The sequence below is a fragment of the Sphaeramia orbicularis genome, chromosome 6 (genome assembly GCF_902148855.1).
Source record: "Sphaeramia orbicularis chromosome 6, fSphaOr1.1, whole genome shotgun sequence".
Lineage (NCBI taxonomy): Eukaryota > Metazoa > Chordata > Actinopteri > Kurtiformes > Apogonidae > Sphaeramia > Sphaeramia orbicularis.
The window spans coordinates 6,886,056-6,912,176 of NC_043962.1; the positions used below are offsets into that span (position 1 = coordinate 6,886,056).

Consider the following 26,121-nt stretch of genomic DNA (forward strand, 5'->3'; position numbering starts at 1 on the left):
TCCAGTCTGTAGTTCCTCACAGGTCCAGTCTGTAGTCCATCACAGGTCAAGTCTGGAGTTCACACAAGTCCAGTCTGTCGTTCATCAGGTCCAGTCTGTAGTCCATCACAGGTCAAGTCTGTAGTTCACACAGGTCCAGTCTGTAGTTCATCAGGTCCAGTCTGTAGTCCATCACAGGTCCAGTCTGTAGTCCATCACAGGTCCAGTCTGTAGTCCATCACAGGTCCAGCCTGTAGTTCATCACAGGTCCAGTCTGTAGTCCATCACAGGTCCAGCCTGTAGTTCATCACAGGTCCAGTCTGTAGTCCATCACAGGTCCAGTCTGTAGTTCACACAGGTCCAGTCTGTAGTTCACACAAGTCCAGTCTGTAGTTCCTCACAGGTCCAGTCTGTAGTTCACACAGGTCCAGTCTGTAGTTCCTCACAGGTCCAGTCTGTAGTTCACACAGGTCCAGTCTGTAGTTCACACAGGTCCAGTCTGGAGTTCACACAGGTCCAGTCTGTCATTCATCAGGTCCAGTCTGTCGTTCATCAGGTCCAGTCTGTAGTCCATCACAGGTCAAGTCTGTAGTTCACACAGGTCCAGTCTGTAGTTCATCAGGTCCAGTCTGTAGTCCATCACAGGTCCAGTCTGTAGTCCATCACAGGTCCAGCCTGTAGTTCATCATAGGTCCAGTCTGTAGTCCATCACAGGTCCGGTCTGTAGTTCACACAGGTCCAGTCTGTAGTTCACACAAGTCCAGTCTGTAGTTCATCAGGTCCAGTCTGTAGTCCATCACAGGTCCAGTCTGTAGTTCACACAGGTCCAGTCTGTAGTTTATCAGGTCCAGTCTGTAGTCCATCACAGGTCCAGTCTGTAGTTCACACAGGTCCAGTCTGTAGTTCACAGGTCCAGTCTGTTGTTCCTCACAGGTCCAGTCTGTAGTCCATCACAGGTCCAGTCTGTAGTTCACACAGGTCCAGTCTGTAGTCCATCACAGGTCCAGTCTGTAGTTCATCACAGGTCCAGTCTGTAGTTCCTCACAGGTCCAGTCTGTAGTCCATCACAGGTCCAGTCTGTAGTTCCTCACAGGTCCAGTCTGTAGTTCACACAGGTCCAGTCTGTAGTTCCTCACAGGTCCAGTCTGTAGTTCACACAGGTCCAGTCTGTAGTTCACACAGGTCCAGTCTGTCGTTCATCAGGTCCAGTCTGTAGTTCATCAGGTCCAGTCTGTAGTCCATCACAGGTCCAGTCTGTAGTCCATCACAGGTCCAGTCTGTAGTTCACACAGGTCCAGTCTGTAGTCCATCACAGGTCCAGCCTGTAGTTCATCACAGGTCCAGTCTGTAGTCCATCACAGGTCCAGTCTGTAGTTCACACAGGTCCAGTCTGTAGTTCACACAAGTCCAGTCTGTAGTTCATCAGGTCCAGTCTGTAGTCCATCACAGGTCCAGTCTGTAGTTCACACAGGTCCAGTCTGTAGTTTATCAGGTCCAGTCTGTAGTCCATCACAGGTCCAGTCTGTAGTTCACACAGGTCCAGTCTGTAGTTCACAGGTCCAGTCTGTTGTTCCTCACAGGTCCAGTCTGTAGTCCATCACAGGTCCAGTCTGTAGTTCACACAGGTCCAGTCTGTAGTCCATCACAGGTCCAGTCTGTAGTTCACACAGGTCCAGTCTGTAGTCCATCACAGGTCCAGTCTGTAGTTCACACAGGTCCAGTCTGTAGTTCACACAGGTCCAGTCTGTAGTTCACAGGTCCAGTCTGTAGTCCATCACAGGTCCAGTCTGTAGTTCACACAGGTCCAGTCTGTAGTTTATCAGGTCCAGTCTGTAGTCCATCACAGGTCCAGTCTGTAGTTCACACAGGTCCAGTCTGTAGTTCACACAGGTCCAGTCTGTAGTCCATCACAGGTCCAGTCTATAGTTCACAGGTCCAGTCTGTAGTCCATCACAGGTCCAGTCTGTAGTCCATCACAGGTCCAGTCTGTAGTTCACACAGGTCCAGTCTGTAGTCCATCACAGGTCCAGTCTGTAGTCCATCACAGGTCCAGTCTGTAGTTCACACAGGTCCAGTCTGTAGTTCACACAGGTCCAGTCTGTAGTCCATCACAGGTCCAGTCTGTAGTTCACAGGTCCAGTCTGTTGTTCCTCACAGGTCCAGTCTGTAGTCCATCACAGGTCCAGTCTGTAGTTCACACAGGTCCAGTCTGTAGTCCATCACAGGTCCAGTCTGTAGTTCCTCACAGGTCCAGTCTGTAGTTCACACAGGTCCAGTCTGTAGTTCCTCACAGGTCCAGTCTGTAGTTCACACAGGTCCAGTCTGTAGTTCACACAGGTCCAGTCTGTCGTTCATCAGGTCCAGTCTGTAGTTCATCAGGTCCAGTCTGTAGTCCATCACAGGTCCAGTCTGTAGTCCATCACAGGTCCAGTCTGTAGTTCACACAGGTCCAGTCTGTAGTCCATCACAGGTCCAGCCTGTAGTTCATCACAGGTCCAGTCTGTAGTCCATCACAGGTCCAGTCTGTAGTTCACACAGGTCCAGTCTGTAGTTCACACAAGTCCAGTCTGTAGTTCATCAGGTCCAGTCTGTAGTCCATCACAGGTCCAGTCTGTAGTTCACACAGGTCCAGTCTGTAGTTTATCAGGTCCAGTCTGTAGTCCATCACAGGTCCAGTCTGTAGTTCACACAGGTCCAGTCTGTAGTTCACAGGTCCAGTCTGTTGTTCCTCACAGGTCCAGTCTGTAGTCCATCACAGGTCCAGTCTGTAGTTCACACAGGTCCAGTCTGTAGTCCATCACAGGTCCAGTCTGTAGTTCACACAGGTCCAGTCTGTAGTCCATCACAGGTCCAGTCTGTAGTCCATCACAGGTCCAGTCTGTAGTTCACACAGGTCCAGTCTGTAGTTCACACAGGTCCAGTCTGTAGTTCACAGGTCCAGTCTGTAGTCCATCACAGGTCCAGTCTGTAGTTCACACAGGTCCAGTCTGTAGTTCACAGGTCCAGTCTGTTGTTCCTCACAGGTCCAGTCTGTAGTCCATCACAGGTCCAGTCTGTAGTTCACACAGGTCCAGTCTGTAGTCCATCACAGGTCCAGTCTATAGTTCACACAGGTCCAGTCTGTAGTCCATCATAGGTCCAGTCTGTAGTTCACAGGTCCAGTCTGTAGTCCATCACAGGTCCAGTCTGTAGTTCACAGGTCCAGTCTGTAGTTCACACAGGTCCAGTCTGTAGTTTACAGGTCCAGTCTGTAGTTCACAGGTCCAGTCTGTAGTCCATCACAGGTCCAGTCTGTAGTTCACACAGGTCCAGTCTGTAGTTTATCAGGTCCAGTCTGTAGTCCATCACAGGTCCAGTCTGTAGTTCACACAGGTCCAGTCTGTAGTTCACAGGTCCAGTCTGTTGTTCCTCACAGGTCCAGTCTGTAGTCCATCACAGGTCCAGTCTGTAGTTCACACAGGTCCAGTCTGTAGTCCATCACAGGTCCAGTCTATAGTTCACACAGGTCCAGTCTGTAGTCCATCATAGGTCCAGTCTGTAGTTCACAGGTCCAGTCTGTAGTCCATCACAGGTCCAGTCTGTAGTTCACACAGGTCCAGTCTGTAGTTCCTCACAGGTCCAGTCTGTAGTTCACACAGGTCCAGTCTGTAGTCCATCACAGGTCCAGTCTGTAGTTCACACAGGTCCAGTCTGTAGTTCACACAGGTCCAGTCTGTAGTTCACAGGTCCAGTCTGTAGTCCATCACAGGTCCAGTCTGTAGTTCACACAGGTCCAGTCTGTAGTCCATCACAGGTCCAGTCTATAGTTCACACAGGTCCAGTCTGTAGTCCATCACAGGTCCAGTCTGTAGTTCACAGGTCCAGTCTGTAGTCCATCACAGGTCCAGTCTGTAGTTCACAGGTCCAGTCTGTAGTCCATCACAGGTCCAGTCTGTAGTTCACACAGGTCCAGTCTGTAGTCCATCACAGGTCCAGTCTGTAGTCCATCACAGGTCCAGTCTGTAGTTCACACAGGTCCAGTCTGTAGTTCACACAGGTCCAGTCTGTAGTCCATCACAGGTCCAGTCTGTAGTTCACAGGTCCAGTCTGTTGTTCCTCACAGGTCCAGTCTGTAGTCCATCACAGGTCCAGTCTGTAGTTCACACAGGTCCAGTCTGTAGTCCATCACAGGTCCAGTCTGTAGTTCCTCACAGGTCCAGTCTGTAGTTCACACAGGTCCAGTCTGTAGTTCCTCACAGGTCCAGTCTGTAGTTCACACAGGTCCAGTCTGTAGTTCACACAGGTCCAGTCTGTCGTTCATCAGGTCCAGTCTGTAGTTCATCAGGTCCAGTCTGTAGTCCATCACAGGTCCAGTCTGTAGTCCATCACAGGTCCAGTCTGTAGTTCACACAGGTCCAGTCTGTAGTCCATCACAGGTCCAGCCTGTAGTTCATCACAGGTCCAGTCTGTAGTCCATCACAGGTCCAGTCTGTAGTTCACACAGGTCCAGTCTGTAGTTCACACAAGTCCAGTCTGTAGTTCATCAGGTCCAGTCTGTAGTCCATCACAGGTCCAGTCTGTAGTTCACACAGGTCCAGTCTGTAGTTTATCAGGTCCAGTCTGTAGTCCATCACAGGTCCAGTCTGTAGTTCACACAGGTCCAGTCTGTAGTTCACAGGTCCAGTCTGTTGTTCCTCACAGGTCCAGTCTGTAGTCCATCACAGGTCCAGTCTGTAGTTCACACAGGTCCAGTCTGTAGTCCATCACAGGTCCAGTCTGTAGTTCACACAGGTCCAGTCTGTAGTCCATCACAGGTCCAGTCTGTAGTCCATCACAGGTCCACTCTGTAGTTCACACAGGTCCAGTCTGTAGTTCACACAGGTCCAGTCTGTAGTTCACAGGTCCAGTCTGTAGTCCATCACAGGTCCAGTCTGTAGTTCACACAGGTCCAGTCTGTAGTTCACAGGTCCAGTCTGTTGTTCCTCACAGGTCCAGTCTGTAGTCCATCACAGGTCCAGTCTGTAGTTCACACAGGTCCAGTCTGTAGTCCATCACAGGTCCAGTCTATAGTTCACACAGGTCCAGTCTGTAGTCCATCATAGGTCCAGTCTGTAGTTCACAGGTCCAGTCTGTAGTCCATCACAGGTCCAGTCTGTAGTTCACAGGTCCAGTCTGTAGTTCACACAGGTCCAGTCTGTAGTTTACAGGTCCAGTCTGTAGTTCACAGGTCCAGTCTGTAGTCCATCACAGGTCCAGTCTGTAGTTCACACAGGTCCAGTCTGTAGTTTATCAGGTCCAGTCTGTAGTCCATCACAGGTCCAGTCTGTAGTTCACACAGGTCCAGTCTGTAGTTCACAGGTCCAGTCTGTTGTTCCTCACAGGTCCAGTCTGTAGTCCATCACAGGTCCAGTCTGTAGTTCACACAGGTCCAGTCTGTAGTCCATCACAGGTCCAGTCTATAGTTCACACAGGTCCAGTCTGTAGTCCATCATAGGTCCAGTCTGTAGTTCACAGGTCCAGTCTGTAGTCCATCACAGGTCCAGTCTGTAGTTCACACAGGTCCAGTCTGTAGTTCCTCACAGGTCCAGTCTGTAGTTCACACAGGTCCAGTCTGTAGTCCATCACAGGTCCAGTCTGTAGTTCACACAGGTCCAGTCTGTAGTTCACACAGGTCCAGTCTGTAGTTCACAGGTCCAGTCTGTAGTCCATCACAGGTCCAGTCTGTAGTTCACACAGGTCCAGTCTGTAGTCCATCACAGGTCCAGTCTATAGTTCACACAGGTCCAGTCTGTAGTCCATCACAGGTCCAGTCTGTAGTTCACAGGTCCAGTCTGTAGTCCATCACAGGTCCAGTCTGTAGTTCACAGGTCCAGTCTGTAGTCCATCACAGGTCCAGTCTGTAGTTCACACAGGTCCAGTCTGTAGTCCATCACAGGTCCAGTCTGTAGTTCACAGGTCCAGTCTGTAGTTCACACAGGTCCAGTCTGTAGTTCACAGGTCCAGTCTGTAGTTCACACAGGTCCAGTCTGTAGTCCATCACAGGTCCAGTCTGTAGTTCACAGGTCCAGTCTGTAGTTCACACAGGTCCAGTCTGTAATAATAATAATAATAATAAACTTTATTTGTATAGCACCTTTCATACAGAAATTGTAGCCCAAAGTGCTTCACATTGATTGAAAAAAATACAATATTAAAATACATTTAGATTTGATTAGAAATACAATAAAATAAATATAAAAACAGCGCACATTAAAATATTTGATTATGCATAGAATTTTTGAAGTGCAAGAAATGAGATGAAATGTGAGAGAAATACAATAAAATAAAAATAAAAGCAGCGCACATTAAAATATTTGATTATACATAGAATTTCTGAAGTGCAAGAAATAAGATGAAATTTGAAAAACAGTAAAATAAAAAATAAAAACAGAAATACAATAAAATAAAATAAAAATGAAAAACCGCACATTCCTGGTTCCTGAATTGTTCCAGTCTGTAGTCCATCACAGGTCCAGTCTGTAGTCCATCACAGGTCCAGTCTGTAGTTCACAGGTCCAGTCTGTAGTCCATCACAGGTCCAGTCTGTAGTTCACAGGTCCAGTCTGTAGTTCACAGGTCCAGTCTGTAGTCCATCACAGGTCCAGTCTGTAGTTCACAGGTCCAGTCTGTAGTCCATCACAGGTCCAGTCTGTAGTTCACACAGGTCCAGTCTGTAGTTCACAGGTCCAGTCTGTAGTCCATCACAGGTCCAGTCTGTAGTTCACAGGTCCAGTCTGTAGTTCACAGGTCCAGTCTGTAGTCCATCACATGTCCAGTCTGTAGTTCACAGGTCCAGTCTGTAGTTCACAGGTCCAGTCTGTAGTCCATCACAGGTCCAGTCTGTAGTTCACAGGTCCAGTCTGTAGTCCATCACAGGTCCAGTCTGTAGTTCACAGGTCCAGTCTGTAGTCCATCACAGGTCCAGTCTGTAGTTCACAGGTCCAGTCTGTAGTTCACAGGTCCAGTCTGTAGTCCATCACAGGTCCAGTCTGTAGTTCACAGGTCCAGTCTGTAGTCCATCCCTCTCTCTGGTGCGTTTTTAAACACATACTCTATATTTGTTTCGTTCTCAGAGCTTTAACAGATGCAAAAGTCTTCCAAACCTTCTGTGGATGCATATGGCCCTGAGTGCACGTTCGACTTAAAAGACGAGCCCGAGGCACGAGGCGTCATAAAACACACCGAACAGATTACAGCGGCGGCGTCTGTAAGGATCTGAGTCTAATAGTGTGAATCCATGTGAGCGTAAAAGCGGCGGCAGCATCCTCCGACTGTAAAGGGTTATCTGAGCCCAAAGTCCCACGGCAGCCGCTGGAGCGATGGATACCCCGAGAAAAATAAAGAACTGATAAGTCAGCATATGTAAAGGCCGCTCTGGAGTGCACAGATAAGAGCATTTAGCAGCGGTGTACACCTACTTTAGACTCAGTCAGATCTAATCAGGGAACACTGTTGAAACTTTCTAGTGGAAGTGAAAACAGTAGATCTTATTCCAGTGGGAGTCAGGAGGCGTAAACAGATCATGAATCAAAAGACCGTTTATAGGATATAAACCATGTTTCTGAGGACGCTTTTCTGCTCTTTCTCTTTGTTTTTCCTACTTCTTCAATGTGAACACTGTACAAACCTGCAGACTGGGATGAACTTAAAGGGTTCATATTTGTCTAAACCCACTTTTCTTAGTCTGTGCTTCATGTCTTTGTGTATGTAGTTTGAATGTGAACCTCCAGCTGCTGCGAAACTGTCTTCACATTCATTTGGACAAAACTCCAGTGGATTTCTACAACCTGTTTGAATTCCTGCTTAATGTCACCGGCAATCTATAAACGCAATTTGGTGTGAATTCAACCCATAGTTTTGCTGCCGAAGTGTAAACAAACAAACAAACAAACAAACAAAGTGAACCAAAAACAATACCCCTCCCCTTTGGGGGTGGGGTTAGAATGTATAGTAACCGATATTGTTGTTAATCATTGACATGCCATGATGCAAAAAAAAAAAATAATAATGATAATAATAAAAAAATAAAAAATAAATATTTAGTATATTGAAAAAAATGGACCTGTTTTTCTTTTTTTTGCATCACAGACATGGTTTGTTTACATTCCAAACATGGCATTTAAAGGATTAAAATAATATTGAGTATTTGGTGTTCGTGTTTATGGTTAGAGCTGATGAAATACAAACACTTCCTTCCTTTCCACAAAAACTTCTTCTCCTCCTTTTTCTCCTTCTTCTCCTCTTCCTCCTTCTTCTTCTCCTTCTCCTCCTCCATCTTCTCCTCCTTCTTCCTCTTCTCCTTCTCTTCTTCTCCTAATTTTCTTCTTCCCCTCTTCTCCTCCTCCATCTCCTCCTCCTCCTTCTTCTTCTCCTCCTCCTCCTCTTCTTCTCCTCCTCCTCCTTCCTCTTCTTCTTCTCCTTCTCCTCCTCCTCTTCTTCTTCTTCCTCTTCTTCTTCACTTTCTCCTCCTCCTCTTCTTCTCCTTCTCCTCCTCCTCTTCTTCTTCTCCTCATCTTCTCCTTCTCCTCCTCTTCTTCTTCACCTCTTCTTCTCCTCCTCCTCTCCTCCTTCTTCCTCTTCTTCTTCTCTTTCTCCTTCTCCTCCTCCTCCTTTTCTCCTCTCCTTCTCCTCCTTCTTCTTGTGTGTCAGATTTTTTAAGAAACAAACAAAAAAAAAACTCAACCAGAAATTGAATATTTGATGATTATTCTTCTCATTCTTCTCATACACATTCATGACTTTATGAAGGTGACGACGTTGTAACTTCAGTAATATTTTAACTGTAATCCTTTCACTCATCAATACTTTGACTTAATAAAACATCGAAATATTTCTTCCACTATCATATTTGTCGAACGTGAGGACGATAAAAATAAGCTTTTCATCTGCAGGTGAAAATGAAAACACTGTAAAAGGTTGTTGTTGTTTTTTTTTCTTGAGGTTTCGTCGTGTCACAGCGTGTGTTGGTGACAGCGACTCAGACGGAGTTGACGTATATTTGTTCTGTCACCCAACGCTTTGATCAATCAGGGTGCAGGGTGACAGTTACCATGACAGCCAGTCACATGATCAGAGAGCGCACCACAGGTGTGTGTGTGTGTTAGCGCACACACCCAGGGATGTGACCTTGTACCTCATGTACACACACACACACACACACACACACACACACACACACACACACACACACACAGTAATAATTTTCTACCACAACTAACCATCTACTTTCATCACATCTCACTGAGGACGAAAAATCTAAACTTTAAGGAAATATTGATGCTTATTTTTTATCCGTAACTATGATTTTAAATGTTCTTCCTCTAAATTTCTAAAATAATCTTCCCGCTCTGACTGTAAATAATAATTTATTTACAACATACAAGTATTATTAACATTATATTCAAATGTATTTTGTATAGATATATGTATTTATTAATTTTAAACACTGTATTTTGAATATGACAAATAATTTAATAGTCAAATATCAATGAATTTGGAATAAATGTAGTTTATTTATGAAAGTTTATAAAATTTATTCACTTTCCAAACATTCATATTCAAAAAACTGCTCCTTTTTTTTCACTACTTTTTTCTCATTTCAAAAGACATTTTCCAGAAAATATAAGTAATTACCTACCCAAAAATATAAATTTGGTGTAGATTATTGTAATTTAAGTTTTTTTGACCAGATGTTAACTTTCCCTTGACTTCACCCTGAAGTGATTTTGGTTATTATCAAGAAAACATGTTAAATGGATAGAAATCAGCTCTGAAATTAAACTACTATGAGCTATTTTTGTTGGTATCATTATATTTGTCCAAACAAATGCACTTTTAGTTGGACCAGGGATTAAAATGAACAAGAAATTGAAGAAAACAATGGGTGGTCTAAGAATTTTTTCCGCAGCTGTAACTCTTACTTGTTTAATTATTTATTTATTTAAACCACTAAAGCAAAATCCTTGTAATGTGAACCCAGTTTACTTACATGGCAATAAACAGGATTCTGAATAATAATAATAACAACAACAACAACAACAACAACAACAATAATAATAATAATAATAATAATAATAATAATAATAATGATAATTTGTAAGCACCTTTCACAACACCCTATAATATACACCAAAAAAATAAAATAATTAAAATAAATTAAAAAAAAAAAAAAACCCAAAGGAAATGCAGTCTTTACTATGACTGCAGCCTGGATTATCTTTAATTCACTCACATTTGTTTCAGTTTACATTTTGTTCTATATATGAATGACACAAAGAAAACATGTTAAATGTATAGATATCAGCTCTGAAATTAAACTACTATGAGCTATTTATGTTGTTATCATTATATTTGTTCAAACAAATGCACCTTTAGTTGGACCAGGCATTAAAATGAACAAGAAACTGAAGAAAACAAGGGGTGGTCTAAGAATTTTTTCCGCAGCTGTAACTCTATCTTACTTGTTTGTTTGTTTGTTTGTTTATTTATTTATTTTCTGTTCTATGTATGCATCAAACCACTGAAGCAAAATCTTAGTAATGTGAACCCTGTTTACTTATATGGCAAAAAACAGGATTCTGAATAATAATAATAATAATAATAATAATAATAATTTGTAAGCACCTTTCACAAAACTCTACACACCAAAAAACAAAATAATTAAAATAAATAAATAAATAAAAACCCACAGGAAATGTAGTCTTTCCTATGGCTGCAGCCTGGATTATCTCTTTAATTCACTCACATTCGTTTCAGTTTACACTTTGTTCTATTTATGAATGACAAAAAGAAAATATGTTAAATGGATAGAAATCAGCTCTGAAATTAAACTACTATGAGCTATTTTTGTTGTTATCATTATATTTGTCCAAACAAATGCACCTTTAGTTGTATTTATTTATTTATTTTTATTTTTTTTCTGTTCTATGTATGCACCAATCCACTGAAGCAAAATCTTAGTAATGTGAACCCTGTTTACTTACATGGCAAAAAACAGGATTCTGATTCTGAATAATAATAATAATACGCAAAGAAAACATGTTAAATGCATAGATATCAGCTCTGAAATTAAACTACTATGAGCTATTTTTGTTGTTATCATTATATTTATCCAAACAAATGCACCTTTAGTTGGACCAGGCATTAAAATGAACAAGAAATTGAAGAAAACAATAGGTGGGCGAAGAATTTTTTCCACGACTGTATGAGGTTTCACAGCCCAGACCCATCTGTGGGTATCGGCTCGCGATCAATCAACTCTATTGCTCTATTCCTCATACACAAACACACACATATACACACACACACACACACACACACACTTTTAATGTCAATGCTCAGACAAAAAGAAGAAGAAGAAGAAGGAGGGAGTAGAGAAAGCAGAGTGGGTCTAACCTTTGTGTTTGCCTTGGCATTGATCTGAGCCTCACCTCGACACTAAGGTCAGCCCACACACACACACACACACACACACACACACACACACACACACACACACACACACACACATTTGTCGAGGCCCGGCTTCGACCGCCTGACTGGTCAAATTAAACCCAGATCAGTGCAGGGCTCCAGGGAAACCACACACACACACACACACACACACACACACACACACACACACACACACACACACTAGTCCGTCACTGTCATTGTACGACACATTTCCACAACATTTCCACAGTTTCAGCTCGTGGTGTGACATTTGGAAGGTTTACACGGCGAGGATAACGCACATCCATTTCAACCTGCGCTGCTGTGGCGCTACATTATGTCGACACACACACACACACACACACAGTTTGTGTGTGTGTGTGTGTGTGTGTGTGTGTGTGGTTCTGTACTTGTGCTGTGTCAGCGCCTCAGACAGACAGCGCTGTTGTTGTGAACCCACAGAGGAAATAAAATAACAGCCCACGTCTTTCCAACCCACAGACAGCTCTGTTCTCTCTGTTCTCTCCCTCTCTCTTTTCCCTCCTTTTGTTCCGCCGTTTTTTATTGTTTCTCATTTCACCCCTTTTTAACATTTATTTTCTCTCCTTTTTTTTTTTTTTTTTCTTGGCACTTCAGGTTTGTCAGCATCTCTACGTTCTCAAAAATGCATTTATGCACCAAAGACACGGCTGTTATTTTTATGTTTTAAACATCTGAAGTGTTGGATTAAAACACAATCTGAGGGTTCCCTGTCGTGTAACATTTACAATTACATTTAGAAGAGAGACAGAGCATCAGAACACTGAAAACTGTAGGTCTGGTCTACAGAGAAATGTCCAAGAAAGTCCAGGTGTCAGGAAGTCGGCTAAAATTTGCTTAGAGGTCTTATTTCTGTCTTTGTGCATTAGAAATCAATAGACGTGAAACCCCAAAGAACTTTGTGTTGGTAAATGCAAGTTCTGCAAATTTACAGGATTTCAGTTCTGTTGCAACATGTTGATGGTCAGAGGAACTATGTTTTCAGCTCAAAAATGTCCAATTTCATCACAATTAATGCGATATTTTATGTCACAAATGGCCAAGTTCTATTTGAACTGAATTTACCTGAAAAACAAATATTCTATTCTTTTAGATTCCCCAGTTTTTCTTACCAGATTCTATACTACATATCACATGTTTAATTTTTACAGGTTCAATATGGGGTATGGTGCTGCCCCATCCTGCTTATGTTACGCCTAGGGATGTAATGATAGGAAAATTTCATATCACGGTTATTGTGACCAAAATTATCATGGTTATCATTATTATCGCGGTATTTTTTGAAATGTGGTCAGTATGTTCAAAAAGTACTTATACACACACTGAAACCATTCGAAAAAAACAAAACAAAACAAAACAAAAACAACAAAAAAATAATAATAATAATAGGCACAATGTACTTTCTGTTGCAGAAACATTCAAATATTAACATGTAAACATCAAAAATACAAATGTGCATTAACGATATGTATTTATGTGTTATTTTTGCACATCTTTTGTCTACTTTAGTATGTTTTTGGTGTATTTTTGCATATTTTTTAATATACTTTAATATATTTTTAGAGTGTTTTTGCATATTTTTTGTATACTTTAGTGTATTTTTGCTTATTTTTAGTATACTTTAGTATGTTTTTAGTGTATTTTTGCATATTTTTTTGTATATTTTAATGTATTTTTGCATATTTTTAGTGTAGTTTAGTATATTTTTAGTGTATTTTTGCATATTTTTATATACTTTAGTGTATTTTTAGTGTAATGATGTGAGAATTGTTTCTATTTGTCATTATTTCTAGTTTGTTCTGTTCTTATTTGACTGATTCTGATCCACTTTAGCTCGTACTGGTCTAAATGTGGAACCTGAACGAACATGAGTCTAAAACAGTGAGTGCCAAACATACAAATGTGCATTAAAGATGGCACCTTATCGCCATTGTTGGATCATTTTCCATATGAAGTTTGTGTTCAAAGTGCGGTAATCAAACACGGTTATCATGATAATTAGAATTTAAACGGTAATACTAACCTTCGGGAATTTTACCGCGGTTTATCATCATACCGGTAATCGTTACATCCCTAGTTACGCCAACACATACATTAAGCATGTCACACGTCACTTTTTAAATCAACAGTTTTCTAATAATAAGCATTTTTATAAAGAAATAACAATTCTATATTGTTATTTACTCTTTAGTCTGATGATAAACTATACAATAAATAATTCTGATACTAGTTTTTGCACAGGGATCATTAGTGGAAACGGTGACATGGCTGCCGAGCATCAGTATGATGGGATCTGGAACAACCATGTCACATCCGTCCACTGCCACATTTTGTGTTTTTGTGTCAGCTGTTATTGTTTTAGATCCACAATGCTAACATTTATGAATAAGAGGAGAATTAGCAATAGTAAGTCTATAAGTTTATTACTAATAAAGTACTGGTACTGACAGAGATGAGTAATCCCAGCTCCACAGAGTAAAAGTCCTGCCATGTATTTGTGACAACCAGCCTATGTGGATGAGCACAACTCCTCGTCTACATAGATGAAGGGATAACACTGGTCTACAATTTTTTAGAATGTGCTAAATGTTACATATTTTAATAAGATTAATTGGAAAATAAATGACAAAAGTGCCGGTTTGCTGATGTTTTCAAGGTATATGATGAAGTGTTATTACACATATATATTGGTTTATGTACATTTATATAATAGTTTTAGAAATCTTCCACTAAATAGAATCTGTAAAGTGAATGTATTCTAATGTGCAGACAGTGTTTTGAAGTAGATCTTGTAGCTCTGAGACAAATATTCCTTTTGAGTCAAACCCATTCTCTCGTTAATTCTTGAGTTTCACATTTTGACCCAAGGCTGTATCTTGGAAAGTTCAGCCAACCAGCATTTTTGACTTGATTTTTCTTTATCAGTGACTCTCATGTGGTAAAATTTCATTACTTTTATTCTGGAAGCATTTTCCTTGTAGACCAAGGCAAGGCAAGGCAAGTTTATTTGTATAGCACATTTCAGCAACAAGGCAATTCAAGGTGCTTCACACAGGACATTGAAGTAAAAGAAACAAAAAGAAACACACTTAAAACATTATAAAAGAAACATATAAAAGGTGATTAAAAACAGCAAGTAAGAAAACAACACATAAAATCAAAATAAATAAATAAATAAATAAATTAAAAATAAATAAATAAATAAACAAAAATAAAAATAAAAACACACACATATTAAAGTAAGAGTTGCAGTGCAGAGTTTCAAAGAGAATATAAAATTTAAAAAGTCAAAAGCCTTTTAGTCAAAGGCAGCAGTGAACAGGTGAGTCTTTAACCTGGACTTAAAAGAACTCAGACTCTCAGCAGACCTGATATTTTCTGGTAGTTTGTTCCAGATATACGGAGCATAGAAACTGAACGCTGATTCTCCATGTTTAGTTCTGACTTTGGGAACACAGAGCAGACCTGCACCAGACCACCTGAGTGGTCTGAATGGTTCATACTGGACTAGAAGGTCTCTGATGTATTTTGGGCCTAAACCATTCAGTGCTTTATATGCTAGTAAGAGAATTTTGAAGTCCAGTGGAATTAGTGGGATCACCTGTGTTAAGTGAATAGGTAGAACCAATTCATGGCAGGACTTTTACTCTATGGAGCTGGGATTACCCACCGCTAGGTACTGACCAGATAATCATGGGTAATGTCACGTCCGTCCACCATCAGAAGTTTTCACATACACGTGCTATTCAAAATCCAATATTTCTGAAAATAGAGCTTCCACTGTCAAATAATATCAGTAGTCTGGGCACAAATGGATTAGCATTATTTCAACACAGTTCTATGCTTTTCTTACAACTTTTTTTTTTTTTTTGGGACGAAAATGGCCACTCATTTGACCCCCTAAGCAAATTTTAGCCGAAGTCCAGTTTCCTTCACCATCCAAAGGCACTCAGAAACTGGGGTAAACGCTGACAGGAAGAGGTCTGGAAGAGCCAAAGACACAACAGAATCAGAAGACAAGTTTCTGACAGAGGAGACTCACAGGACAACGGCTTCAAGCACAGTTCAGCAGTGGTCGTAGTAAGGCAGTCTGAGTTTACACTGTGAACAGAAGACTGAACAGTTACAGGTTTGATGGGTCGAGTTCCAGCAAGAAAGCCACTGCCGAGACTTCAGAATTAGAAAAAGGGGCTTGGCTGGGCCATGAAACACCACTAGTGGACCACTGAAGACTGGAAGAAGGTGTTATGGCCTGTGTGCCCCTAACCCTGTTTTAGTTCATTCTGTTCTGTTATTGCACAGGTGTCAAACATGTGGCCCGGGGGCTAAAACTGGCCCACCAAAGGTTCCAATCCGGCCCGCGGGATGAATTTGCAAAGTGCAAGCTAAGGCATCAAACTCAAAAATAATATCATAATAACCTATAAATAATGACAACACCAGTTTTTTTCTCTTTGATTTAGTGCAAAAAACATTAAATGATGAAAATGTTTACATTAACAAACTATCCTTTAACAATAAAATGTGAAAAACCTGAACAAATATGAACAACCTGAAATGTCTGAAGAAAATTGAGTGCAATTTTAACAATATTCAGCCTGTTACTAAATGTTCTGTGCCTTTGTAGATCGCACCCATAACACTGGTCAACAACAAATTTATTGTTGAAGTTTTTTGAGCTGATTTAGGATCATTTTGGTGTGGTGAATCCAAAACTCACATAAATTTTGCTCAATCAGGTCAACTTTCTGAACTATGCTACATATTGGCTTTTTCACATTTTTGCTTACATTTATGGGCATTTTCACATCATATGATACAAAATTCTTTCATATTTCTTGCAATAAACGAGTTCTGAAGATTTTACTTTTGCCAATTTATGATTAATGGTTTTTTTAATATTACAGGTGAATGAAATGGCTTCGACTAGAAGATCTTGCAAAAATAAGCCTGATGTATTCTGCTACAGTTTGTAACACTTAATAAATACATCCTGTTAGAAAATGATTTTTTTTTCTCTTAAAACCTATTTTGGGTGAGAACTATATAAAAAATCAACTGATAAAGTCACAAAAATGTCATCAATTTTGTGAGAAGATCAAATTTTTCAAAATCAAATTAGCAAAAAAACCTGACCTGATTGAGAAAAACAGATGTCATTTTTGGATTTAGCGGTGCAAAATGGTCCTAATTCAGTTGAAAAGAACCTAGACAACTTGCAAAAAACATTTTTTTGTGACCCAGTGTAATACATATGTGCAAATGATAAGTCGAGGCATAATATTGATAAAATGGTACTTATATTTCTTAAAAAATGTCTTTTTTTTCAGGTTATTCACGTCCTTTTTGTTTGGATAGTTTGTAAATGTAAATATTGGCATAACTGAACGATATTTTTTGCATTAAAACAGCTTGGAGTTGTCATTATTTATTGGTTATCATGCTTTTATTTGACTGGTCCGGCCCACTGCAGATTAAATTGGGTTGAATGTGACCCTCGGAAGAAAATGAGCTTGACACCCCTTTGTTATTGTTTCTGTCTGTGAATCTATTTTCTGGTTATTTTATGTTTTTATTTTGGGGGCAAATGCATGTGCTTGAAACACTACGGGGGGGGGGGGGGCAAATCTCCCAATGCCATGATCCCCCCTGCATGAAACCTACACGATTGAAGACGTCGTTATAAACCGTAACCGTGACGAGGAAATCAACAAAGTGCATTTATTTATGAAAAGGTGTCCATTCGTTCCCATGCAGAGTCATGGGTTTGAATGTGAAGTTACTGTACGAAGGAAGGAAGGGAAGAGGCCGGAGGGGAGGGGTGGGTGGATGGATGGGGGGGAGGCAGATGAATGATAAATGGGTGGAGGCAGAGGAGAGCAGATGGGCAGATGGCAGCGGGGGATGAATAATGGACAGTTAGAGGGCTCACCACGTTTAACAAGAGCAATCATGACCATCAGCTTTATTAAAAAACAAAAAAACAAAAAACAAAAACAAACACAGACGTTACACACAGGTTATGAATTTAACCACAGTCCAAGAGGAAAAGAGAGAATAAATGAGGCTGCGTCAGCTTATTCCAGTGTTTGACCGTGTTCTGATGGTTCCAATCTGAAGTCTATGGTCCTCTGATCGAAGGTTTATGGTGCAATGGCGCCATCTGCTGGACACTTATTTAACATGGGTTTAGTTCAGGTTCCACATACAGACAAATATCCACCTGAGACCCAGCAATGCATTTTTGTCCTCTGTAGCAAGGTTATTATTGTTAATGAAAACTAACGAAATGACAAAAACTAGAACTGTAAAAACATTTTCGTTAACTGAAATAAATAAAACCAGGACCAATGGCCCTGTAGCTTACCGGCCAAATTCAAAGCTTTGGGAAATGTATCCAGATGCCATTTATTATCACCCAGCTATGTATTTATTCTATTACATAAATAGCCCATGTTTTGGTCATATTCCAATCAGATCTGTAAAAAATTCAAATTCCAACTTGATATCATTGATACTGATTTATTGGATCCACTTCCTTCCTATCTGTTGTAATGGGAAAATTTGTCAAAGTCGCACCAAATCCAGAATCAGATCTGGATGGAAATAATTTCAATACCTTGTGTTGACATCATCATACAGAAGCTGTATACCAAGTTTGAAGTCAATCAGAACTGGAGTTTGGGAGAAAAAGACGATTGTGTTTACAAAACTAACAAGTGTTCAGAGAACGCAAACCTCCGCCAAGCACCCCGAACGGTGTGCATGTGTGGATCGACTATTTCTTTTTAAATTCAACAGTTTCCAGGTTGTTCCATACAGCAGAAAAAGTTGAAGCTTGGTACCAGTCATGTGTTTGTCAAGTTAGATTCAATTCCAATCAATATTTGTTGAGTTATAATGAAAAATGTGTGGTAAATGGGATTTTCAGTGTTAAATGTAAATGTCCACACAGTCCACATTCCACAGTGGATGTGGACGATTTTGTGCCAGAGACAAGATATTGTTCTAAGCTACAGGTGGATCAAACTGGAGGCTAATTGGAGTCGTTTGGAATTTTTCAAAAATTGAGATAGGAAAATTGTAGATTTTGTGACCTTGCTGTGACCTTGAACTTTGGCCTACTTGGCCCAATTTTTTTTTAATTTTTTTTTTATTTTTCTGGGCTCAGCTGGCTGACAGGCAGCTGTCTGTACCGATAAGGCAGCAGCTGACACCAACTGTACTCCCAGTCATCATTGCCCATTTTTCTAACACCTTTGCTTGTGTATCCTCTTTTATTTGGACATTTTACCAGGGAGTGTCTCACACTACTTTTTTTTTTTTTTTTCCCCTACTTGTCTTGTCCAGCGCTCTAACAGCAGAATGGTAGTCTGGTTCCTTTTGGTGCTGAACAAATTTGTTTTGCCAAGGGTAACTTCATAAAGTATATGAAACGCCCTTTGATATTCTACTGTTTATTATGAGTTTACTTGGCCCAAAATTTAATGGGTTGGTCTCAGGGCCTAGGCCTATCTGTACACTGTAAGCCCAGATAAGTGGAGTCAACTCAAAAAATTTGAGGCAAGTGATTGCACTTAAATGATTTGAGTAATGATCGACTAATCAGTTGGTTTAAGTAGGTTCAACTTTAATGCTAAAAGTATTGAACTTAAACTATTAAGTAGAAAACACTAAAAGACAAGTTATTTGTACTTTAAATCTGTTGTAAAATCAACCCCACAATCCAACCATTCAACTCAGCATTTTAGGTTACACTGACTAATTTTCTCAATTGCAGCCAGATGAATTTATCACTGATTAAACAACTTTTTTTAAGCTGATCAAACTCAAAATCCTATTCCTGACCACAATAGTTATGAAATTACTCAACTTAATATATTGTAGCATGAATGGCAGTTAGCTCTTAGTCAATTGCCAGTACAGGAAATGCTTTTAATTTGACAAAACTTTAAAATTTCCATAATACAATGACAGTTTTGGATGAACATTAAACCCATAGTTCTTCCTCTGGCTCTGACTCATGGTGCAGCTCTAAAAAAACAAACACAAAAAGGCCAATAAACACTGACATACACACATTAAATCCAAATTAACACTAACACCACAAACCCGCTGAACCCCTGCACAGAAAAAGAACACGTTTACAACAACATGCCCAATACCCACAATGCAATGCGAAGATAAAAAGGTGTGGTCATGACTAAAACTTTGTGATTTAAATCCATTCAACTTAACTTTTTCGTACTTTCAACTATGTCTACAAATTAATAGAATATAATAGAATATAATAGAAAAGCAATGTATTATTATTATTATTATTATTATTATTATTAATATACTGAACATTTTATAGTAACATCAAAAAACTTAAATCATTTAAGTGCATTGTAATTAAAGAATTTTAGTAAACACAAATTCTGGGCTTACAGTGTGGGTACAATTTGGTAAAGATGGTTGGAATAATTTTCCCGTAAAGTTGCTAACAAAAAAACAAACAAACACACAAAGCAAAGTGATCACAATACCTCCTGGCAGAGGTAACTAAAACGTATAAAAATTATGGATAAAATTCCCTTCATTTTCGTCTTTGTCAATGTTGAATTGATATAAAATCGATTTATTTCCCTCAAGCAATTTTAGCTGCTGGCACCACATGATATTTAACGGTCCGTCACTTGTGGTTTCCAGTCGTCCTCTGGTCCCCACTCTACCTGGAAACATGGAGACTAAAGTTGGGAGAAAGCAGCAGAGTCCTGTCTGGGATTTATTTGAATACAACGACAGAGAAGAAGAGAAAAGATATAAAGAAACTAAAACTAAGCATTTAGAAAATAACGAAAACTAATAAAAACTAGCAAACCTGCTCTAAAAACGAATTAAAACTAACTGAATTAGAGAAAAAAAAAAGTCCAAACTAAATAAAACTAAACTTTAAGGAAAAATCCAAAACTATCAGAACCTTGCTCTGTAGTGGACAAGAGTTTCACAGCTTCACTTTAAAATAAATAATAATAAAATTTAAAAAAATCCACTGAAAAGGACATTATATGGAAAAAAAAAAAAAAAGGATCTGTATAAACTGTCGCATCATACTGTTTCCAATTAAGGCATTTGTTTTTTTAATATAAAATGGCCAAAATGTTTACTTACTGGGTCTCAGGAGGATATGATCTGAAGCAGGTTAAATAATAACAGAATAACTCGTAAATAATGACAAATTCAAACTTTCCTCTGTGTTTTAGAGTGAAAAAAGTGAAATCAGCTTCTACAAGTTAATTGTAAGACTTTTTAAGACCTTTTTAACCCTGAGACATTATTTCGGCTGTGAATCTGCATCAGTTTCAGGTTCATTAAAGCTGCTGTGAGTTTGTGCTTGTGTTCCTTTTCTTCAGTGGTTTTGTTTTACTGTGTGTTTTAGGGTCAAAACAAGTGGAAGAACAGAAAAAAACAAAGAGAGGAGCTGAAGTTTGACAGGTTTGGACTAAATAAGGCACTAGAATGTACATCAGTAAGAGATTTAGGATGTTAAACATGAACTGTGAACTGGAACAAACTGAACAGCAAAGGATTTGAATTTGGGCCCAGTAGGTTTAGTTTGGGGCTCTTTTTTGAGTCAGTTCAGCTGCTTTTTGACATCTGTTGAACTCCCTAAAGCAGTTAAAAAAAAAAAAAAAAAAAAAAAACGCAACAAAATGAACAAAAACAGCCAAGTGATCAATAAAATGAACAAAAAAGAACAATAAACCAACAAAATAATAAGTAACGTCAACAAACTAAGGCACAAACTGAACAAAATTGAGGAAAAAAAATTATAAAATGAAAACAAAATGTAGAAAAATAAACAAAATAAGCAAATAAATGAAAAAAATATATATAAAATATTTGTGAAATAATAAATAACATGAAAAAAATATGCAAAAAATTAAATAAAATGAAGTAAAAAAAAAAAAAAAGAATAAATAAGGAACGAGTATTTGAATTTGGTCCCAGTAGTTTTAGTTTTTGGCTCTTTTTTTTTTTTTTTTTAATCAGTCCAGCTGCTTTTTGACACCTGTTTAACTCCATAAAGCAGTTCCACGGACAAAACTGATAAAAACACAGTAAAAAAAAAAAAAAAAAAGGAAAATCACTACAACACTGTAAACAACAGTAAAAAATAAAAACACAAGGAAAACAATGTAAAAAAAAAAAAAAAAAAAACACGAGTCGGTCTCATTCACTGCTCTGTATTTTACCCCCCATTCCACAGGGGGTGGGGGGTGAATTGAGCATGCTCAGATGTCTGTGGAAAGAACAAGGTCTATTCTATCAACACAATTAGAAATTTTTCTTATTGAGCAAATGGTTGAATTTTTATGAATATTTCAAACAAATTGTACATTCAGAACGTTCACCACAGACACGTCAGGGATTAAAGGGTTAAAACTACTTAGAAGAGGATTTAATGACCATTTCACAGCCAAAAATGTGTGATTCCTAGAATTTTGTAAAACACATTTATTTACATCAGCAGCAGAGACTGAATCTGACATACATACTGTCCGCAGAACTAAGAACTACTTAATTCAAGCCAAAAAAATCTGCCAATGGAACAAGTGAAAATTATTCATATTTGTTCAGGTTATTCACATTTTATTGTTAAAGGATAGTTTGTAAAATTTTCATAATTTAATTTTTTTTAAAATGTTTTTTGCACTAAATCAAAGAGAAAAAAAAAAGGTGTTTTTATTATTTATAGGTTGTATGATATTATTTTTGAGTTTGACGCCCTAACTTATACTTTGCAAATTCATCCCGTGGGCTGGATTGGAACCTTTTGAGGGCCAGTTTTGGCCCCCGGGCCGCATGTTTGACACCTGTGCTCTACATGATCAGTGTGATATTATTTTGTCTTGAAAAACCTGACGTATTCAATTAGAGACATGTAATACACAGATAATCCACCAGGGGGAGGAGTTCATTCACCAGAGGCTTTTCCAGTGACACTACAAGACTGACATTAATGAGGAAGGAGGAAGAACTGGGACCATTTAGAAAAGGAGTTAACAATTTATTAGACATGTTTGTGTTATATTATGCTTTTGTTTGTTCAAAAATAATAATATTTGAGCATTCAGACCCGCTGGATCAAATACGAAACAAAAGTGAAACTCATACATGGAAATGGATATTTGTAAAGTTTTTTTGGAATTGTTCCGAAGGACCAATAAAGGCTCCAGTTTCAAAGAACTGGAATTTTCTGTCAATGATTTACTGGTTCAGGCTTTACGTCTCACCACCGTGGGCAGCAGAGCATTCAGCCGCTCAACTCCCCAACTCTGGAACTCTGCCACCGGAGCTCAGAAACACCACTTCACTCCCTCTCTTCAAATCCAAACTCAAAGCCCATCTGTTTAGGACCGCTTTCTCTATGTGACCACAACTGCATTGTCCAATTTTTAACCTGCCTTTTGCTTTTTACTCCATTTTATTGCTTGTTTTATACTCTCCTGTTTATGCTACAGTGTCCTTGAGTGCCAAGAAAGGCACCTATAAATAAAATGTATTATTATTTTTTTATTATTATTATTATTTTTATTATTACAGGGTTAAAGTGAAGCATACTTTAGTCGTGGATTCTGTTAGCACTGCGGCTAACGTGTCACCCAGCTTGGACAAACACGTAAGTAAATGCATATATATTAGGGATGGGAAGATTATCCGATACACATTGATACGCCGACATGCGCATGCACGATCTGAGTGCACTGGTAGAGAAGCTCCAAGTGAATGAAAAGTTTGGAATGATATCGCGATGCACTGGTTATTGAATGTTTGTATCAATAAAATTTGATCCGTTCAATCGAATATATTTTTACTCTCATTTAAAAGTGTTACTGTTTACTTGGGTTAAATTTTTCTTTCCTTCAGACCTACGTTAACATGTGCCGTGGATTAGTGAATGTGTACACTGCACACTAACAGTCTGAGCTCCGTGGATGGACTGTGGCACAAGCCCCGCCCATGAATACCTTACTGTCTGTACGTGAATGTGACAGATATAGAAGGAGGAGAACACATGTGGTTTATGAATGTGTGCTTTTTACTAGATCAGCTGTACTGAATACTGCAGTACATACTGGAGATACTTCCTTAAACAGTGTCATACATATCCAACTTCACATCCCAGAATACCTTGCGCAGGTGTCTCTTAAAGTGACAGAACCTTTTTCTGTTTGACCTTCATTACAAATACATTTCATTACAAATGGATTCGGCGAGGGAGCAAGAAGTTGAGTGTGAGAAACAAACAGAGAAACGACTTTGGAAACAAAGTCCTAACTTTTTCACCTGACTGAATGTGAGGCACGTGTTCTGAAACTGAACTAAAGACACTGTGTAAAAAGTCATGGTCTTTGATAATAAATAATCAAACTAATTGAATTGCACTGCATATGTTTTTTTTTTTTTTTTTACCAGAATGAATGAATTCAGTCAGAATGTGCTTAATCGCTCTGTATCATGATTTGGGTGTGAATCAAATCGCATCGTGAGATGCCACACACCAGTGGCGGCTGCTCGTCCTTCAGACAGGGGAAGCTCATTGTCGGCTTACATAAAAAAAAAAAAAATTGTCAAGTTATTTAAACATAAATTCGTCCCTCTGTTCCTTTTTAAGAAAATGCTCAGTGACCTTATCGTACCAAGTAGGCGTCTTTTCCTGGGACTGGACCAGTGTCCTCTGAATGTCCAGCAGAGCTGGGCTGCTTAGATTGCCTTGGCCCAGTGTGTTGTGGGTGGAAGACTTCAGCCTTTTTAAACAGACGCTCCTTTCACTCCGACCTAGCCGACAATTTGATTGATTTAACGATCTACAAAACGATATTAAACTCGTACAAGAAATGATTAAATTACGTAACTGAAACAAGAAAACGCTGAAATGATGTTAAATTGAAACAAGGAAGTACAATGAGTGTGTTTTATTTACAGTGCAAGAAATGAACAAGTAATTTCATAGTGGTTTCTCTGATTTCACAGCAGAATGTGCGACGGTATTAAACTGAACTGTGTCAGTGAAGGAGCAGATCTGAAAACAGCTGTCAATCAAACGGGATTCAGCCTTTTGACTGATCCTCCAATCAGCACGTGGGATTCTGGCGTCCAGCCCGGCCGAGCTCCGCCCACAGCTCCATTCACCAACAGAGACACCCGGCGTCCAGGGGCGGGACAACATCGTGGCAGTTATCCAATTACCGTCCAGTTTTGAGACAATGAAAAAAACTGTTCCACTCAGTCCCATTGAAGCCCAGAGACGGACACAGTCTACGGACAAATGCACTGAGCAGAGATGGAGGAGAAAACACAGACACGGGAATGGAGGAGAAGTGAACAACATCGTGTTTGTTGATTTGTGATAAAGCTGATTCTGAACGAACTCATCTGTGAGATGAACGTGTTCTAACACATTTGGAGTCAATGAAATGTCAACACAACCGAACAGATTTAACCATTTAATTTTCATAATTTTAGGGGAAGCCGAGCTTCCCTTGCAGTCTGTGAGAAATCGCCACTGCCACACACGTATCTGTAATATATCGGATCACAGATGCTGTATCGAGATGCGTATCGTAACAGTCTTACAACTAAGATTCCCAACCCTAATATATATATATTCCCTTCTTTCTTGAGTCTGTTTGTTCATTCAAAATGAAATGCGATTAATATAGATTAAAAATCAATTAAATTTAATCGTGATTTATCAAAATTAATCCACAGTAACCCTGTAATTAATCTGATTAAACATCTGAATCATTTGACAGCATTAGTGAATATTTTATTGGTCTGAATGTGGAACCTGAACTAAAATGAGTTTGACATCCCTGAACTATAACATAAGAACTTTTGACTTTAATCAGTTCTAGTCAGTGTTTTTACACACACACACACACACACACACACACACACACACACACACACACACACACACACACACACACACACACACACACACACACACACACTCAATTAGCATTCCCAGTCAGTGTGAGTGGGTTGACAGTTTGACAGTGCGTCGTCCCTGTAGTCCTGTGTCAGCTATTCATCACCAGGTCCCAGGATACTGCCGACACCCCCCCCCCCATACCCTTCTCCCCACACAGAGTCTCCACCCCCTTCACCCACTCATCACCCCCCACCCCACTCCACCATCCTCACCTACTGCACTGACATGAGGCTCCTTCCACTTCTGACTGTTCTAAAGGCGTCACAGTGTTTGTTTAAAGCTGGGGGGTCAAACATGTGGACCGTGGGCCAGAACCAGCCCCCCCAAAGGGTCCACTCCGGCCCACCAGAGGGTCCACTCCGGCCCGTGGGATGGATGGTGGAACAGTCACTGGTGTCAAACTGGTTTTAGTTGAGGTTCCACACATAGACCAACATGATCTACAGTAAAATAACAACATAATAACATGTAAATAATGACTCTGAATTTTCTTCTTGGTTTAATGTGAAAAAAATTATATTACATTATGCCGATAAATAATGACAACTCCAAATTTCTTTTGTTTTGGTGAAAAAAATAACAATTATGAAAATATTTACATTTACAAGTTATCCTGTAACAATAAAATGTGAATAACCTGAAATGTCTAAAGAAAATTAAGCACAATT

General features: G+C 39.5%; 1 long non-coding RNA gene across 1 annotated transcript; it reads left to right on the forward strand.

Annotated features, from left to right (window-relative positions):
- Positions 1 to 3,079: 3,079 nt before the first annotated feature.
- Positions 3,080 to 24,637, forward strand: LOC115420695 (uncharacterized). The gene is made up of 5 exons (XR_003935582.1): positions 3,080 to 3,092; positions 7,709 to 7,805; positions 20,865 to 20,879; positions 21,765 to 21,770; positions 24,627 to 24,637. It is a non-coding gene; the product is annotated as an uncharacterized LOC115420695 (long non-coding RNA).
- Positions 24,638 to 26,121: the final 1,484 nt, after the last annotated feature.